The sequence below is a fragment of the Lactuca sativa genome, chromosome 3, assembly GCF_002870075.4.
Source record: "Lactuca sativa cultivar Salinas chromosome 3, Lsat_Salinas_v11, whole genome shotgun sequence".
In the NCBI taxonomy this organism is placed as follows: Eukaryota; Viridiplantae; Streptophyta; class Magnoliopsida; order Asterales; family Asteraceae; genus Lactuca; species Lactuca sativa.
The window spans coordinates 130,350,457-130,358,873 of record NC_056625.2 but is presented as its reverse complement, the minus strand read 5'-3'; the positions used below and the strand labels follow the sequence as shown (position 1 = coordinate 130,358,873).

At 37.2% G+C, this 8,417-nt stretch overlaps 1 pseudogene; it reads left to right on the top strand.

Moving 5' to 3' along the window:
* The first annotated feature begins 5,828 nt into the window (after nt 1-5,828).
* On the top strand, nt 5,829-6,960 carry LOC122197158 (photosystem I P700 chlorophyll a apoprotein A1-like; annotated as a pseudogene).
* The last annotated feature ends 1,457 nt before the right edge of the window (nt 6,961-8,417 follow it).

The window sequence follows — 8,417 nt, the reverse complement described above, 5'->3', positions numbered from 1 at the left end:
CCACGTGAGACCTATGAAACTTCAAATCTCATATGGGGTCCTCAAAACATCCCATCACATCATGGCCTCGATCTTGGTCGAGTCAACCATTATGCACTTCTGATTGACGATGTGCCCCAAGAACTGCACCTCTTGTAACCACAACTCACATTTGGAGAATTTGGCATAAAACCTCTCCCACCTCATGGTATCCAACACCTCTTGCAAATGTTCCTCGTGCTACCCTTGGTCTTGGAGTAGACCAGAATATCATATATGAATACTATCGCTAACCGATCCTACATCGGCCTACAAACTCGGTTCATGAGATCCAAGAACGGTGATGGAGCATTGGTGAGCCTAAATCGCATCACCACGAACTCATAATGACCATAACTAGTCCTGAAGGCTGTCTTCTACACATCATCATCCCTGACCCTCATCTGATGGTACCCCGATCAAAAATAAATCTTGGAAAACCAAGATGCACCCGAACGTTGGTCAAACAAATCGTTAATCCTCAGGAGTGGGTAACGGTTCTTCACTGTTATCTTATTTAAGTCCCGGTAGTTGGTGCACATTCTATGCTAACCATCCTTCTTTTTCACAAACATGATCGGTTCTCCCCATGGTGAACTGATCGGTCAAATAAAACCCTTTCTAGAAGCTCCTGAAGCTGCATAGACAACTCCTGCATCTCTAGTGGTACCAAACGATACGGTACCTTGCTTATGGGAGCCACTCCAGGAATCAAATCAATCTGAAACTCGACTTGCCTCTTGGGAGGCACTCCTGGTAACTCCTCAAGAAACACATCGAGGAAATACCAAACAATGGGCACCTCACTCATAGCCATCGTGCCCCCTACCCTCACAAGTATCCGTCACATAAGCCAAAGACCCCGAACAACCCTGCTGAAGATATCTACTAGCCCTCGTACCTGAATAGAGTGTCGATCCATGTGAAACTCCTTCACCGGGAATAAACATTTCTCCCCCACTTAGGGTTCAAACTCTCACTAGTTGGCGCTCATAGTCAATCAAGACCCTATTTGGGACCAAACCAATCCATCCCAATAATGACCTTTGATCCTCATAGAGGATTCGATACCAAATCAATGGAGTAGCTCTCACTAAACAGATTCAGAACACACCCACGATGAACCCTTAAAGCACTCATAGTACTATCATCCCCAATCTCAACCTCCAATGAGTAATCTAGAGTCTTGGGAGCATCATATAACTTCTTGGCAAGCATAAGAGATACAAAGGATCGGTTAGCATCCGAATCAAACAAAACATGAGCATACATACCATTGAACAAAAAGGTCCCTATACATAATCAAATATAAACATGCGAATAAGTAAAGAAAGCAATAAAAGATATGAATAAATCGCATACCATTAACCACATAAGGTGCTGCACGGGCCTCATTGGTGGTCAGCTGAAATGCTATGCTCTTCACCATACGTGCCTCCGCCTTGGCCTAACGGGCATCAGCAATCCTCAAGGTGGCTGGCGCAGGCGCCGCCACTTCTCCGCTTAACAATCTCAGATAATTGGCCTTTTTATGGCTGGTCTGATTGTAATGAAAGCAAATCAGAGCATTCATGGGGCGGTCCTGATTAATGTGGCCCGACTAACCATAACTGAAACATACTGAACCCGTCAATCAACATGCCCCACCGTGCAACTTTCCGCAGTGGCTCCATCCCTACTGTCTTGTGATGTGTGAATTATACGTCTTAGGCTTTTTATTTTGGCCTATCATTGTCTATACCTATTTCGTCTTCCACTTCATACGATGCTCCAACTTAATCTCCCTCTCATTGACATTCTCAATCATATCATTCGGTGTCTTGCACCCCGAAAAGCTCTCAAAATCCCTGATATCCTCTCTTAACATGTCATGGTATCTCATCTTCTTCATCTCCTAATCCATAGCATACTGCGGAACCAATAGAGCCCTCTCTCGGAACTTGTTGAGGATCTCCGCCATAGCCTTAGTAGTCCAGCGAAGGTCCTGGAACTCCCTCGCTAGCTGCTGCACCACATTAGCTAGTGCAACCTCCCTCTGAAACCTCGAAAAAAAAAGTTCTCCCAGGTCATGGTTGGTACTTCCATGGAGCACACAGCTCGGCCAACCTCATCTCACCAATCTCGTGCTCGGTCCCTCGGCAGGCAGGATGCAAACCTCACCTTTGCCCCCTTAGGGCAAAAACTCGTTCGTTGAGCATTCTTCACCTGAGTGATCAACTATCGGCTAGCAATGGGGTCCTTAGCCCTGAAAAACATAGGAGCTCCACAAGCTTTGAACTGCTAAAATGAGGGAATTCAAGCTCTAATCTAGTTCACAACAATCTCAACTTGAAAAGACCTGAGCCTCTCATCCATCAAGTCGTTATTCCCCTCCTTGATGGTACTGAACATCACAGGAGTAACATCCAAGATACCGCGAGTAACCTCAGCCACAATGAACTAGCGTAGCCTCTCGTCAATCGGTTCTGAGTCTGATCCAGAATAAGAAATAGAATCACCTTGAGTACTCAGCACCATACCTCAAGGGAATTCTCACCATACAGGCCTCTTTAGAGTCTCCAGGTCCATTATTGTCTCAAGTACAGATCTTGTGTTTCTAGTAGTATAGGCCTAATACTACCTTTCACGCCTATTTGTACCTTCTCAAGAGTCATCTTGATTCCTCTAAGTCACCACACTAGAACTGCACACCATTCCTACGCTAAACAACATACATATCCTAGACTTTCCTGAGGATCCTCAACTCCCACCGCTCATAATACTGAGAACCTCAATCAACACCGTTGGTTGCCTTATGCATGCAAGTTATACACAAATGGAATCACATAGATTTTCAAATGATGACTCTACCCAAATTCCACAACCAAACAAGGAGCAATAAATAATGCCAAATTAATCATTCTAGGGCTATATGACCTAGTCGTATAAAACTTTGAAAGCATACACTTAGAAACTAACTAACTCGATATCAATTCCAAATAATACAAAGCATCAAGTTCACCTAGTCTATAAGGCATCACACAAATCAGGCAATTCTATCATATGATTCCTGAAGGTATCCTTAGCCCTACTCTACCATGCAATTTTTTATATTAAGCATACAAATCATAATACATGGGTATGGGTAAGTTGGGAACCATTTAATTGAGCTTTGCTGATTGCACACATCACACCGCTTTTTACTTAGTAAAAATATTTTTAGAAATTCAATTTCGTTTTCTTGTAAAAAGATTATCATTTCCTCAGTTGGATTTCTGACACACCCGAAAGTGTAACCGAATCCCTCAAACCAAAGCTCTGATACCAACTTGGAAAAGCGTAAGCACAGTGATAAATTTTTTCATTCAAAGACTATCAATTTATTTCTTTATTTCTCCAAAAACCATCATCACATATAATATTCAAAACATTAGAGTACAATTATTCAAAATACGAAAATCATGAGGGCAGGATGTTGTGCCATTACGTGGAGCCATTCCCTTTCGAACTGGAAGTACCTGAAACCATAAACATAAACTGTAAGCACAAAGCTTACTGAATTCTCTAAAGTACAACATACCAAACATACAACTGGCCTTAACCCTGGGGTATAATCCAACCCAATACACACATATCGGACACGAATTGGGGCTTTGAACTGGGTATATTTCAACCCAATCAACATATATGGGCCCCGCCCTGGGGCCTCACCCTGAGGTATCTTTCAACCCAATCATACAATAGTATGCCCTGCCCTAGGGTCTATTCCAACCCGAACATACGATAGTGGGTCCGACCTAGGGCTTATTTCAACCCAACATATAAACACATATTAGCCATATACCAACTATCATCCTAAATAACACAATAATGGGCCGACATTGGTGCCTTCGACCCATGGATAAAGTGAGAAAACTAACCTCACAGCCGAATGAAAAAGTTAATCAATATGTTGCTCCCAAAATCGACTCTATTGGCCACTTTCACGAATAACAGTGACCCAAATTCTGACTACATCTCAAAAATACACAAAATACCCCTATATTAAACTTTGTTAAACTCTTGGTCAAATACAAAGTCAACCGGGTCAACTTGACGAGTACAGTGGGCATACTCAACATGTATGTAGGGTGTACTATGCGTTTAATCAACATCAAGGGGTTGACCACATACACGTAACATAGTTTTTAGATCCAAAGCCTTTAGTTAAGCACCATAACTTCAAGATACTTCTTTCACCTCCAAAATCTCCAAAATGGCACCATAAGACTCTCCAAGCATCAATGCACTCACACACTTTTAGGGTTTTGAAGTGAGGAAGGAGGTTGGATTTAAGAGAGATTGTGAGGCCATAAAGATTTTTAAATAGGGTCCAAACCCTAAAAATTAGGGTTTGCACCCTTTCTACGTACACCCTGCGTACTCAACGTATGCCCAACGTACATGTGCATGGCCAAAATTTACGAAAATGCCATTAGGGACTAACTTTGCAAACAATTCACAATCCAATGGTCAAAATGGATATACCTAAAAATTAAGATGTTACATATATCATTTATGTAATGTGTTAAAGTTCTCTTTGTTAGTGACTCCACATTTTCATGTATAATTAGCAGTATAATCAACTTTATTTTGTATATAAGATCTAACAGACTCACATTTATGCAAAAAAAAAAAGTTAGTCTACTATATAATATAGATAATGTTAAACGTCTAGCAACTTGTCTCTACAAAGCATACATAAACTTATAATGTTAAATAACTAATCGTCTTAATCTCTTTTTGATTGTACCAAAATATAAGGCATGCAACCAATTATTCTCATATAGGTTCAATATATATTTCTAAATATTTGAATTTAATTAAGAAAATCATACTTAATTAACCATCATATTAATGTCTCATGGTAGTAGCTATACACCCATATCTATTGAATTCATCAAGGTCGTAAAAAATATTATACTCTAACAATTAGATGAAAATTTTAACTTGAATTATATGTATTTATCACAAGATTCACACTATATATGACAATAATATTCCGGGATAAAACACATTTTACGGGAGGTAAAAGTAGTTCCTTCCTAACCCACTGAAATCACTGCTACATCAACTTTTCTATCTCCCTTTTCGTTCATCTTTTCCAACTCACAACACATTAAAGTACCATCTTCCCAACCCACTTTCCACCTCGCTATTTTTATTAATTAAAAACATAAAAACTATAAAATTAATACAAAATAAAAAAATAATTAGGTTTAATACTAATTTTAAATTTATACAATTTTGAGAAAAAGATGGTATCATTCTCACAATCTCATTTTTTTTCATTCTTGTTTGTAGTGTGTGTGTGTGTATATATATATATATATATATATATATATATATATATATATATATAAGAGAGAAAGATAGAGAGAGAGAGTGTGTGTGTGTGTGTGTGTGTGTGAGTGAGTGAGAGAGAGAAAGAGAGTGAGTGAGTGAGTGAGTGTGAGAGAGAGTTAAATCAAGAACACTAACAATGTTGAGAACACGATCACCAATCATAACCATTTATGGACAATATCTAAAAGGTTGTTTATATCAATTTTAAAACTAATTATATTAATATTTAAATAATAAAATGACTTTAAGGGATTACATCAAGCAAAAACCCATCCACATTATGGTTTTATTATTTATTATTTTGAAAAAGAATTCTATCTGGTTTTGTTTATTTTACTTGATATCAATTGGCATTGTTGGAGGATTACACCATGTCTGTAGAGACTTTCGAAAGCCGATTATTAATGGAAATTTAAAATAAAAAATTACAACATAATGAATGTTGTATGTATCTTAGTCTTGGAATTTATATAGAAATATGCCTCATATATGAGTTCCTAACAATGTCATGGAATGCTCAATTATCTCTGAACGTAGGTATGTTAGGCTCTTTAACCATTGTTATAGCTTATCATATGTATGTCATGCCCCCTGATCTATATCTTGATACTGACAATGGTATACAACTGCCACTAATCACACATCATATGTGGATTGGTGGAATTCTCATAGTTTGTGCTACTATGCTTGTATCCATTTTTATGGTAAGAGAATATGATGTAACTACTCAATACAACAATCTATTAGATCGTTTTCTTAGGAATCACGATCCAATCATATCACAGCTCAACTAGGCATGTATATTTCTAAGTTGTCACAATTTTTCTTTATATATTCATATTGATACCACGAGTGCTTTAGGACGTCCTCAAGATATGTTTTCAGATATCTTTATCCATTTACAACCTATCTTTGCTCAATGGATATAAAACACCTGATGTTTTAACACATGGTGCAACATCAAACACCAGTTTAACTTTTAGGGGGGAGGGGGAGGGGGTGAATTAGAAGTAGTGGATGGCTATGTAGCTTTGATACCTATTCCATTTGGAACGGAGTATTTTTTTAGTACGTCACATTCATGCATTTACGATTCATTTGACGATATTGATACTTTTGAAAGGTGTTCTATTTGCTCGTAGCTCCCGTTTGATACCGGATAAAGAAAATCTTGATTTTTGTTTTCCTTGTGATGGGTTTGGAAGGGTATGGGGGGGGGCATGTCAAGTATCAGTTTGGGACCATGTTTTCTGATGACTATTCTGGATGTACAATTCAATTTCAGTAGTCATATTTCATTTCAGTTGGAAAATATAGTTAAGTGTTTGAGGCAGTATAAGCGATCAAAGAGTAGTTACTCATCTCATGGGAGGACACTTTGAGTGGAAATATATTAAAATTAATGAGTGGCTCCGCGATTTTTTATCGGCACATGAATCCCAGGTAATTCAATATTATGGTTCTTCATTTTCTGTATATGGCCTTTTTTCATATGTGCTTAATTTTTGGGATTTTAGTTAAATGTTTTTATTCGGTGGACGTGGTTATTGGCAATGACTTATTAAATCTATCATTTGAGCTCATAATAAATTAAAAGTTGCTCATGCTACCCAACTGAGAGCCTTATGCATTGTACAAGGATATGTTGTGGGAGTAACCCACTACCTTCTGGGTGGAATTGCCACAACATGGTCGTTCTACTTAGTAAGAATTATTGCAGTAGGATAATGGCTAGGAGGATTTGAAAGGCATTATGGCATTAAGATTTCAAATGTTTAGTTAAGGCTTAGCTCAGGACCCCACTACTCGTTGTATTTGGTTTAGTGTTGCTACCACGAACAACTTCGAGAATCATGATGATATTACCGAGGAACATCTTTATCAGAATAGTGTTGCTTCTCTCTTTGGTTAATTAGCAATAATTTTGTATGGACTTTTAAAATATATTTCATATAGCTTGTCAAGGAAATTTTGAGTCATGGGTACATGACCCTTTACATGTAAGGCCTATTGCTCATGCAATTTGGGATCCTCATTTTGTTCAATCGGGTGTAGAAAATTTTTACTTTTGGGGGTGCTCTTGGCCCAGCGAATATCTATTATGGTGTTTATCAATGGTGGTATACAGTTGGTATACGAAGTAATGAAGATCTTATACTTGAGCTCTTATTCTATTATTAATTTCTACCATGTCTTTAATAGCTGCTTGGTTACAACTACATCCGAAATGGAAATCGAGTGTTTCATGGTTCAAAAATGCATAATCTCGTCCCAATCATCATTTATAAGGACTCATAATCACCTCACTCTCCAACTCTGTTACATGAACTTGTCTTTTGTAAATTATGATTGCTCTAGAAACGAGAAAAAGACCTAAGTGATCTTCAAAAGACAAGCAAGTTCAATTTATCATTTGTAATCTAATAATTTGATTTCCAATTCTTTTTTACTTTACGAATTATTATTTCCGAATCATCCGTCATCTTGGAGTTTTATGTACATTAAAAACCTCTAAATTCCCAAACAATAAATGATGATTTTATTTCACTATCTTGTTAGGAATCATGTTATTAGGGTTTTTGATTGACGTTTTGTTTGATAGAAAAGAAGAATGACCAGTTAGTCTTCATTCGGTAATGATCTATTAAGTACTATAGTTCTAAAACTATTTTGTTTTAGGTTTTAAAACCCCTTCTAGCAATTGAAACAACAAAAGATGGTATACTATTTTCTTTTCAAGTTGTAAGAAGAGGAAAAATACAATTGCACTCTTTTTTACAATGTTTCTCTATGAAACATAAAACTGCACCTCAACGTTTAAAAGATGCAAAGTACATTAGTGACCAAATTTTATGTCACCTTGTGATCTCATTGGAGTTGAATACGTTTTTTTTATCATATGTCATTACCCACTACCATTGTTATTTAATTTCTATCATTAAGTATTATGCTCCTTATTTTATATTTAATCATCAAGCACATAACACATGTATAGATCATTTTACAAATGAGTTAATTAAAATAATTAAAACACT